A 12,700-nucleotide genomic window follows, 5' to 3' on the forward strand; every position below is an offset into this window, starting at 1 on the left:
GGAAAGTTTGGTAGAGAGCCACTAACTCTTTGAGATGATTTCCATTCCCCTTAAGTATGTAACGCAGATCTTCCTACATATGAGTAGCAATTTGAAAAATAGACCAAACATTTGGAAAGACACTAAAGTCCCCAGGAACAGGGTTTATGTAATAAATAAGAGGAAGTATTTCAAATAAATAATGTCATTACCAGAAATAAGTAAAAAACACAAGGAAATCAATATAATAATTACATTGTTTGAAACAAAACAGACAACAGAAAAGACAATTTTGAGAGGCAAGTATCATTTTCAATCTAAGTAACTGTAATGAAGACAATAAACTAGATTTTTGACAATTGTCAAAATTTGAAGTGGTAAAGTAACAGCCAAAGTGAAGCAATTCTCTCAGAAATTATAAGAAAAAGAATAAACATTTTAGTTTTTTTAGAGAAAAGTTAAGAAATCTGAAGTACAACCTAGGAAGATCATTATAAGAATTCTACAAATCTCAGAAACAGCTAAGAGGGAGAATAAAAGAGAAAAATATTTAAATAACACTAGTGATATTAATTCAGGAAAAAAAATCTTCTGGGCTGACCACATCTCACATTTCCATATTTTTGGAGCTTGTACAATATTCAACATAATAGAGATGAAGAGCCATATCCTGGAAAAAGTCTTAAATTTAAAGGGACAAAACTTTTATATGGGATTAAGAAGAAAAATCAGGATTCAAAAAATAGAAGAAATTTAAGTTGGCCTAGGGCTTTTCCTCTTTAACATTAAGTGATATTGAAATCTGTCTTTATTATTCTGTGAAAAAACATCATGCATAGAGATTTTTATACTTAAATAAATGTCATCAATATGTAAATGTGACAGAAAGGCAATCTTTTACATGCAAGGGTACATCCTGTCACAAAATAATTGCTTACAAAGTGAAAATTGAACAAAATATAGAACACTAAATGAGAAAATTACTATTTATAAAAATAATTATGATAACTAGTGGACACTGTAAAATATATACAATCAAAATAAACAATGCACCTGTCAGAATAATTGCTGGATTTGAAGATGTGTGATATAAACAATCATTTAATAATAATTGCAGCCAAATGTGAGAATACATATAGCAATTTAATGAAGAGTGGGTAGTGACGGAAGGCTCTGCATAAATATGGAGGAGTTAAACCTAAGTATTTACCACAGCTATCTATAAAAATTTCACAAAGTAAAAGTAAATATTTTTTTAAAGGTCTAATCAAAAATAAATAAATAAGAGAGTAAATATCAAAAACAAAATTTGGTAAAATATAGATGAAATGGTTAAATGGCAACTTACTGAGCAAGCAATAGAAAGATGAGATTTCATCCACCAGAAAGAAGCCCAGAATCAGAGTGAATCATGTTGCAAATACTGGAATTATTAGAAAATGAATATACCTTTGAAAGTGAAGGCTGAAAGTTTTTTTATGAAGCAGTTAGAACTCCAAATGTCTAACCTCACTCTATGTAATTAACCAAATGGTAACAAGAGTTTGTCCTCTGAGATGGATGAACCTGAAGCAGAGACTGAATTTGAGAACACCAGATAAACAAGTGTGGGCAGTATCTTTTATCAGACAGGTAAATAAAAGAGACTTAATATTGAAAGCTGAAATCTTTGGGACTGCTTCTAATATGTGGTTGGCTCTGAGAACACTACCAGCTGGGCATACTCTAGATATAAAATCTGTAAAAAAAAAAAAAAAAGATAAAGACAAAAAAATAATAATAAGCATTGGAATTTCCCTTGTTAAATGGTTCAAGCTGATAATTTTGTAGAGTAGCCTACCATTTGAAAGCTCTGTCAATGTATACAATACTTTCTAGTATGTCAGTCTTTGATACTAACCCTGCTTGGAGTTCTCTGAGCTTCTTGGTTTCCATAGTTTTATTTCTTTCATTATTTTTAGAAATTCTTTAGCATTATTTCTTCTGCTCTGTTCTCTCTCCCTTCTTCTTTTAGGATTCTAATTATAGAGATGTTAAAGCTTGCAATATCTTCTAATAGATCTTGGATGCTTCAGTCTTTATTTTAAATTCTTTAACTCTTTTATCATTGTGTTTAACATGGTACTTTCTATGGACTTATCTTTAAATATCTTGTGTTGGTTCCCCATGTTGCAATTTTCACAGTGTTATCTGATAGGAGCCAGACATTTACCTGCACAGTGATGTGCACTACAGGTAAAAAATATATACTTTCTTATTAAATTTTGGGGGGTGAAATTGGTTCATAAGACTATACAGGTTTGAAGTGTACAACTCAACAAAACATCATCTGCACACTGCATTGTGTACCCATAGCCCCAAGCAAAGTCTCTTTTCATCTCCATTCTCCCCCGCACCCTTTGCCCACTTCCACTATCCCCAACCCCCTTTCCCTCTGGCTATCACCATACTGTTGTGTGTTTTTTGTGTGTGTGTGTGTGTGTGTGTGTGTGTGTGTGTATACTAGAGGCCTGGTGCACGAAATTTCTGCATGGGGTGTGTGTGTCCCTCAGCCCAGCCTGCACCCTCTCCAATTTGGGACCCCTCTCATAATCCAGTACTGCTGCCTCCCAACCGCTTGCCTGCCTGCCTGCCTGCCTGGCTGCCCCATAACCACTCCCCTGGAAACCTGTTTGCTGCCTAACTGCTCCCCTGCCAGCCCAATTGCCCCTAACTGCCCTACTCTGCTGGCCTGGTCACCTGTAACTGCCTTCCCCTGCAGACCTAGTCACCCCCAACTGCCCTCCCCTGAAAGTCTAGACACCCCTAAGTAGCCTCCCGTGCTGGCCTGTTTGCTCCCAACAGCCCTCCCCTGCAGGCCTGTTCACCCCCAACTGCCCTCCCCTGCAGGCCTGGTTGCCCCCAACTGCCCTCCCCTTCAGGCCTGGTCCCCACCAACTGCCCTCCCCTGCAGACCTGATGGCTCCCAACTGCCCTCCCCTGTAGGCCCAGTCAACCCTAACTGTGGTCCCCTGCTGGCCTTCTCCCTAACTTCAGGGAAAAATCCCTACCTGGGGAAACAACCTTTCTTGGAGATTTTGCTTAATCCCTTCACCTTCTTTCATTCAGCCCCCCAAAAACCCTCCCCTCTTGACAGCTGTCATTCTGTTCCATGTGTCTATGTCTCTGTTTCTATTTTGTTTGCCAGTTTATTTCAATCTTTAGATTCCACATATACATGAGATCTTATTTCACTTAGCATAATAATCTCCAGATCTATCCATGATGTTGCAAATTGTAAGATTCTCATTTATTTTTTACCTCTGAGTAGTATTCCATTTGTATATATATATACCACAGCTTTTTTATTCACTCATCTACTTGGACTGTTTCCAGATCTTGGCTATTGTAAGTATGTAATGATACAATGAACATAGGGGTGCATATATGTCTTTTGCAGGTAAGGCATTTTGAAATTAGATAATGTTAAGCTTTTAAGAAGATGACCAAATTATGAGTACATATTTCCAGACAAAAAATATAGCATTTCTTCATCATTTTAAAAAGAAAAATAGTTGCATGTATTATAGAAGAGCAGTAAAAGAATTCTGGATATTATTCTAGTAAAAAAATAAAATGTGTATAAACATTTTAAGTTATTATAAAAGATACAATCTCTAAAAATATAGTTCACATAGAAAATATAGAAATAAGAGGGAAAATATGATAGTAGTTCAAACAAAACAATATGGCAGACTGATTGGCATAAGACCAAGAATCATATTTACCAAGGAATGATTAAGCTCAGCTACTAAAATAACATTTAGGATAGTGAGAAATATTGACCATTGCTTCTAAATTTATTTTCAACTATTCTTTTAAAATGAACAAGAGATAATTAAATAGTTGGTGATATAAATCTAAGATTTTATTGTTAAACGGCTCTGTATTTGTTAATATTATTAAAGCAGTTTAGTTTAAAGATTTTAGAAATTGTTTCTAGATAAGAAAATGAAATTATTTTAAACTTCAATACATGCAAATAGTTGAAGAGAGAATGATTGATGTGAATATTTTAAATAATCTTAAATTTCTGAATCCTCTAAGTTTTAAGGAGGATTAAAATTGCAGATTTAATAATGTTTTGTATGTAATGTAGCTGATTTCATACAGTTTTTATTTTCATCTCTGACATGTATCTTCAGTATGGGAGAATTCATAGTAAGTTATTCCTTGTAGATCATAATGGACACTTATTCAATTGCCATTATGAGTGGAAGATTTACATGTGTTTGAGTATCCTATATTATAAAAACCTAATATGCTAAGTGTCCAGTCATCCATTCAACCAATCAAAATGTAATATGCTAGTGAGGTGCTAAGGCCGCTCAACCACTCGCTATGACGTGCACTGACCACCAGGAGGCAGACAGTCGACCTGTTGACCAGTTGCTATGATATGCACTGACCACCAGGGAGTAGATGCTCCAACTGGTAGGCTTGCTGCTGGGGTCTGGCCAATCGGGACTGAGCAAGATGGGCCAGACATGCCCTGGAGCCCTCTGAAGGTCCCTCCCTGGCTGGTCAACCTTCTGCATCCTTTCCCGGCCCCAATCATGCACAGGTGGGGTCCCTCAGCCTGGCCTGCACCCTCTCACAATCTGGGACCCCTTGGGGCCTGTTGGAGAGCCATTTTGGCCTGATCTGGCAGGCATAAAAGGCTAATATGCAAATTGACTGAACGGCAGAATGAGCAGCTGCTATGACACACACTGACCACCAGGGTGCAGACACTCAATGCAGAACTGCTCCCTGGTGGTCAATGCACTCCCACAGGGGGAACACCGCTCAGTCAGAAACTGGGATCACAGCTGGCGAGCACAGCAGTGGTGGTGGAGCCTCTCCCGCCTCCGTGGCAGTGCTAAGGATGTCTGCCTGCTGGCTTATGCCCTCTCCCTGTGGGGGAGCGGGCCTAAGCTGTCAGTTGGACATCCCCTGAAGGCTCCCGGACTGCAAGAGGGTGCAGGCTGGGCTGAGGGACCCCCTCCAAGTGCACAGATTTTGTACGCCAGGCCTCTAGTCTTCATATAAAAGGTTATGTTCCTGAAATAGTAACAATCTTATATTTCCTGGATATTTTTGCTTACAGGAAATAAAATAATTGGAAAAGTTGGCTTTTATTCAAACTCTGTAATCAATGCTCTCTCACTAATAAACTGGATTAGAATTATGATCAAACTGCACACTTTCTCAGATAACAAACTGGACTAAAAACACTTGAATTTGGAATTCAGGACCTACTTATTTGTTAATGTTACTTTTCTAAATTTGAGATTATCTATATAAAAGCCCAGCGACTGTTAGGGCAGAACAACCAGAATGACCAGAATGACTGGTGGCTATGACGTGCACTGTGGCAGCCAACCAGCCTGATCCCTGTCCCATGGCCACCCCCAACCTCCTGCAGCCCCTCCTCCTGGCCTCCCGACCCCTGATTGCCCCCCCACACCTACTGGTCGCAGATGCAGGGTAGCATGTCTGCACCCCTTCTGAGAGGAGATGCCCACCAGGTATGCAGAAGATATACAGAAGGCACTCAGCGAGGAGTCTGCACAGGTTGTGTTTGCATCTTCATGCTGCCCTCCCCCCACACACACACACCACAACGCCAAAGGAAGCCTGATTCAGGAACCTGTGCCGACCACCCACACGGAGAAACAGCGTGTGATAAACATCATGTCCCTCAGACGCTTGAATCCGCCTCAAGAAGAAGATGCTACAGGCCCAGGGTGGGAAGATAGGGACTGAGACAGAAGCTCTGGGAAAAGCAGGGCCGTGATGGCCGTGTTCTCTGTTTGCTGCCCGACCCTGCTCCCTGACCCCTCCCTGTGTGAAGCACCTGCATCGAAGCCCTTGGATGGAGGCCTGAGAGTGAGTGAAGAACTGTGGCTGTGCCTGTGGCTGCGCTCAGCCTCCTGCCCTCATGGATAAGCCGGAAACATTTATGTGCCAGAATCTAAAACCCTCTTTATTGGTAATAGCACAAATAATGCAAGATCCACATGTGTTTCTAAACAGGACTCTGTCAGGCTGTGTGTGAACCCAGATCAAAGGTGTGCTCTCCACTGAGGAGGCTGCAAAGGCTGCTCCTCTCCCGAACATAGACAACCTGGAGAGGTTTAAAGGGAAAAGGAAACAAAAATAAAACAAAATAGCAGCAGACTCTGAAGCCATTGCCGATGCCGTAAATCCTCATGCGGTGATGATGTCAGAGCCTATCTCCCCATTCCCAGGGCTCAGACGGCTAAGCCACTGACACCTGCCAGGTCGCCTGGCACCGGCCTCATCTACGCAGCCACTTTTAACCTCCTGCCAGCTCCTGGAGGTGGTGGGTGGGCTTGTGGGCTTCAGTTTTAAAGCAACCCTGTTGGTGTAGCACAGACACACGTGGGCTTCTTGATGAGAGAGAACCCGTAACATCCCTTCACGAACGTGTTTTTAACTGTTCTGAGATCACTCTCCCAGCCTTGGTGACTCTCAAATAGGCCTCAGCGATTCCACTTGCCAGATGCAAAGACTGACCTGGGTTTCAAGGAGACTGAACTCTTGGTCCCTGACGTGTCCTTTCAAAAGGAAGGTCACCCTGGTTGCAGGTCCTTGCTATTCATCATTTTTGAATATTTCTTGTCATGCCCTTCTCTACCCAGCAAAGCTCATTTAGAACTAAAGGCCAGATAAAGAGCTTCACAGACAAGAAAAAGCTAAAAGAGTTCATCATCCCGATTGGGGGCAGGCAGGCCAACTGCCCATTGCCCCTCCCCACCCCCACACTCTCCCACAATCGGCCGATTGGGGCAGTGGACCCCATCCGTGCATAAATTCATGCACCAGGCCTCTAGTTCTTCTATAAAAGAAACACAACACCAACAAAAATAATACCAGTCTGAGTTAATTCATGTAAAGATTATAACATTTCAATAATATTACTTTTAAAGGAACATTTCAATCTTGACACTAATCTTTAAGTACTATTCCAAAGATATTAACAAATCTTGAAGAACCTGGACCAATAAATATAATTTATTTAATAGAAGAATATATCTATTAAAAAATAAACAGATTTGCCTAGAGGGAGACATTAGTAACAACATATTTTAAGAAGACAGGCATGGCCATGAACATCTGTGTACCTAAAGGTGGAAGTGTGATGGAGAATAGCAATGATTTAGACATCTTTTGTGCATGAATTAAGAATCTTCTTTATAGCACCTCTTACTCTAGCCACTGCTATGACAACCAGTTTTGTGCAAGAGTTGTGAAGCTTCATGCAATTCTAGCTTTGCCTCAGGGCCATGATAAAAAATTTGGTTTCCTGCCTTGAGATTTCTTAAATGTCATTGCTGAGGATGGCCACAGGAAACTCCATATAGTAATCAATGATTAACCCAGCAGTATGGGGAAGTTAACATCCTTTAAGCCACCCTTGACTAAGAGGGGGATAGGCTACTGTGGTTAAATGCTTCCTATATGTGTTTGAATCTAACTACTGGTAGAGTGTTCTGTGACACACTTTGTAAGCCCCCTTCAGAAGATACTAGTGGATGAAGTATAATTGCCATTAATGATGGCCAACTTGATCATGCATTCTTGTGTTGTTTTTTATTAATTTCCCATTTTATTCTTCATGCCCTAAATTCCTGATTCCTGGAATTGAACTACCTGCTTCATCATTTTCAGACTCATCTTTTGGAGAAACTCAGGGTAAAAGAATGGGTAACTGAATTGGTCTAGAAAACAAAACTTTGGGTGTGATTTTGGAGTTGAGTGATTCACCAGTCAGATGTGAATATCAGTCCCTTTGCTAATGGCAAATGTGTGCTGGTAACTCCTGGAATATCAGTCAATCCGATATTAATATTTTCATATATATATATATGCATTGGGATGAGGTACAGGTAGAAAATGAAACATAGGGGTATGAGGTAGCTGTATCATTTGAAACATATTAGGGCAACTATAATTTAAGATTATAGAATTAACAAGTTTTTCTGAATAATTTTGGAATCCTTTTTTTTTTTTTTTGTAAATAAGCCAATGGGAACCAAGATGAAAGGCCCTCTCATACATTACTTCCAGTGACTTTCTTATGAAATGTGTGTTTTCCATTTCCACAATCTTAGCATTTAGTAAGTAAGAGGATATGAATTTTAGAGATGGAATGAAATTATTAGCATATGGATCCTAATGATTTAATATCTGGGTCATCCCACTAAGAAGAAACCTAGGCCAATTGAATGCTGACCAATGGTGAGAGAAAAATAGCAGGAACAATGGTGTGGGGAGATGGTGAATATTACAGTGTCAGTACCAGCTACAGCAGCAAGAACTATAGTTATTTCCACCAACTCTGTCTGTATTGAGGCTGAAAAGATTCTAGTAGGCCTCCCTTTAATAGGGAGTCTATGATTGATTAAGCTTTATGAAGGTTATAAGTTGATCTCAGTGAGCAAAACGTGCACTAAATCTGATAGCTTTCAGGTACCATTTCAATAGCCCCTCAACCTTAGCTCTTACTGCAATCACTGGGGAGCTGACCAGTTCCACACAGGCCTCAACCAACTTTGTGCAGGGGCAATGGAAGCGGGCCTCGTGGCAAAGCATTGCCACATATCTCTCACACTCTCCCGCAGGTCTTGTTTGTGCCATGGTGAAGGATCTCCACAGGAACTAGCTAGGTCTTCATGCAATTGAAACCAAGAGATGTAGAGAGTTAATATCTAAGTGACACCCTTGAACAACAGCAGATGGGACATAAGAAATAAATGCTTCCTTTTTTATTTCCCATGTAGACAGTTGTGAGACACATTTAAAGTCTCTTTACTAGGTACTGGAATATAAATCACCAATCCTCAGTGGTCAACCTTCGATGTATCACTGTAGTAGTTTTTTTTTTTTTTTTCTACTTTCCTGGTTTCATTCCCCTGTGTTGCCTATCTGCTCACTTGGATTACATTCCAGACTTGTCAGAGGTTCAGCATTTTGGTGAAGGGAACCTATGATGACTGGGCTGACACTGAGTGGGAGAAAATAATAGAACTGATGATACTATTGGAACAGGTTTAATCATACAAGCAGGAGGAACTGAGACCTGTTTTCTAATTAGATAACTTGTCTAAAGGTGGACTGATACAATTCAACTCAACATTAAGAATTCTAAGTCTGTTAGGATAGAATGCATTTTATTACCTTTATTATAAACTGATTTCTTTAATAATTCAAAAAATACAGAAACTGTGACTTATTTTAATTCTTCTTAAGGGGAAGACCTGGTAACATAGGAAATGGGAATTGCAATGGAAGTGATTATTTCTCTCTGGAGTGAAAAATAATTAAGGGATTTGATGGTGGGTTGAATCAAACATCCTCCAAAATTTTTTTAAATAGTTCTCATATTAAAAATGAGTGTGATTCTTACACAATAGAATAATACTCAGCTGTAAAAAGGAAAGAAATCTTACCTTTTGTGACAGCATGGATGAACACGGAGAATATTATGTTAAGTGAAAAAAGCCAGTCAGAAAAAAAGACAAGTACCATATGATTTCACTTTATATATATTGAATCTAATAAACAAAGTGAAGTAATGAGCAAAATGGAGACAGACTCATGGATACAGAGAACAGATTGTATACCGAAAACCTATATAATTTTATTAACCAATGTCATACCAATAAATTCAATTAAAATTAATAAAATAAGACAGGTACTCCTAAAAAAATAAGTGTAATCTCATTTACAGAAACCCTGGAAAGGATAAAGTTAAAAAGTGATGGAATCTTTAACATTTATTTCTACAATTTGAAGTACATTTAATGACATAGATTTAACTCATAGAGGTAAACAGAGTTCGTCGAGTTGGAGTTGGCGAGCATAGAAATGTATGTATTATATGTGTAGGCATATAGAAAACATACACACATGTATATGTTAATACAAGTTAGTATACATTAGGTCATAAGTAAGTGTAGTTTATATGTCAGAGACCCAGAAGAGGAAATATATTGGGGGCAGACAGAAAAAGAGCCATGGGATTTCCAAGTCCAGACGAAGGGGTGTGGGAAAAGGTGTCAGGCTTCTCTGAACCATCCAGGAAGTCTTTGTGAGGCAGACAACTTAAGGGATGTTAAAATGTCTACAGATGTGTAAACCTAGTCATTGCAAGCATGTATTTATCCCTGAAATTGAACCCATGTGTGTCAAATCACTGCCTATAGATTTCAAAGGGAAATAGGACTGAACATTTCTGTTTCAAGCAGGTTTCCTTTTTTTTTTTTTTTTTTGTAGTTAGCAGCTGCATTGATTTTAAGATAAGAGCTTCTTTATCCAGGCAGATGCAGCAGTCATCAGAAGCTAATTTGCAAGGATATTCATATATGCAAATCACGTCACAATGCTAAAATGCAACCATGTAATGACTGGAAAATGTTATACTCATAAATCATACCACCACGATCATCAAAATTTCCACTCAGCCAGGACAAATTCAACAGCATTTATGTCTTTCCAGATTTTAGCCCATAAAAACTGTGTTTTTGGAGAGTGTGTTACTCTGGTGATCTTAAAAATCCCAAGTCTGGTATAATGAGTCCTCAAGTGCGTTATAACTTACCAGTAATTACATTTCAACATATCTGCTTTCAGCAGTTAGTGTTTTATTCATAAACATTTAAACACTGAATTAGGCATAAAATAAGAATGTTGGCAACAACCCGGCTTAATTTCATTAACTATTAGGTAAACTTAGTATTTCTTCTTCAAATAAACCTTGGTTTTGAATGCTAAAGATGTAATGAACTTCATGGTTCATAGCATCTGACATTGCTTAATTAATGGGTGCATTTATAGTACATAGGCCTTGGTAATTGATTTATATGCATGATTTGCACATACAGCTGTTAGTTCCTGTAAGAAAGTCATAATTCAAATATGTGCACATTTTGCAGATATGGGAAAAAGAAAAAAATTTGAACTTGACAAGTTCCCCCAGAACATGATAGCAAATTAATAGCTCAGAAACAAACCTACAAGATGAAGCATTAAAGTTATAGTCTTGAATTTAAACAGCATGCACATTACAAAAAATATTGAGAAAATGTTTTTGTTTCTTTGAAAATATTTAACTCACAAGAAATAGGAATTAGTTTGCATACCATTCTATTCAAATTCTATATGTTAGAAGGAAAATGTGGTTAGGTTATTGACTAAGTGAACTTCATTAAAATGCATAAAAAAAACTTGAGACATTCACCTATGTAATAGCTGGTGCTATTACTGGTAAGTAGATCAAATGACTACACTATAAGCACTTAATGTGTTATTTATTCTCTAGAAATGAAATGCCAACATTAACCATAACACTTGGAGTTTGAGTAACATTCCCTCTAAAAATAATGATAGATTGTCATTTACATTCTCTTAGCTAGCTCTCTAAATTAACAACACTACTAATTTATAAGCAAGATGGCCTTAAGTGAAGGCATAGTTTCAGATATTGAATTTGGAGAAACTAATAGATCTTTTGAGTTGAAGTGGCTGCTTCCTTATAAAAAGAATGATGTGTGAGATATTGTGAGTGCTGTATCTATATTTCCTCCATGGCACCCAGGGGCCTATACTCTCAAGAAGAAACTATGATTTCTCTCTATCCAGGGCCTTGGGGTAAGTCTTCTCTAACTGTAAGACAAACATTTTATGGGTAGGCATGGGAATTCCATTTACTACATGGGAATTCCATTCTTCTACATTATCCAACAGATTACTCCTGAAAACTCAAGTTATAAATTGAGGGGTCAGAACTGAAGAATAACTGAGCTCTAAGGGCAGAGGTCTCCTGCAGCAGTTAATAAGGTTGGGGGAGAGAAACAATTATTTCCGGATTCCCTGTTACTCCAAGGGGGAGCAGCATCCTGTGGATTCAGTCATGTTCTGTATTACTGCCCCACACTGCACCCCACACCTTCCACTTACTGTGCCATTTGCCAGAGTCATTTAGCACCTTTGCCCATATCATGGATGACGACTAACCCTTCCCCCTTTGTTAGCTGCTGGACGTATTTCAGTGAGGCTTTCAGGAAACACTTGCAAACATGACCAGTTCTTTTTTGTAAAGGCAACTATCAAAGTGCTTTATTGTACATTACAACCTTCACAGCCCAGGCAACTTGATGGTTTTCACCATGCTGGCCCCATTTCCTAGTGCTCCAAGGCAGTGCTTAGCTTTTTACTTTTTAGCCCCATACTCTACATCTGCTATTCTAATGCCTTCATTCATCAGAAAACCGGCAGTTGTAAATTGTTCCAAAACCCTTCCCACACATGTGTGTATGCACACGCGCGCACACACACACACTGATATACATGTAAGTAAAGTATTTCAGTTTCTCTAGCACCCATCTGTCCTGGATGAAGAAGAAAGGCTGTGGACAGTAAATGGATTTGATTTTCCCATTTGTTGATGCTCTTTTAAATCTTTCAGTGGTTACTCTTTGAAGATTTGAAAAGTATAATAAGTGTACCATTTCCTTGGTGGAAAATTAGTTGGTTTACTCTAGCAAGGCTCTCCATTTAAGGGAAGGTATTCTAGTCTGAGGGTTGTAACAATTTATAGCCAGTGTAAGAATTAACTTTCACCAGCAAGTTGACATGATGAAAGGTAGAAGCTAGACTGAGTTACTATGGTTAC

Source organism: Myotis davidii, unplaced genomic scaffold (genome assembly GCF_000327345.1).
Source record: "Myotis davidii unplaced genomic scaffold, ASM32734v1 scaffold342, whole genome shotgun sequence".
NCBI lineage: Eukaryota > Metazoa > Chordata > Mammalia > Chiroptera > Vespertilionidae > Myotis > Myotis davidii.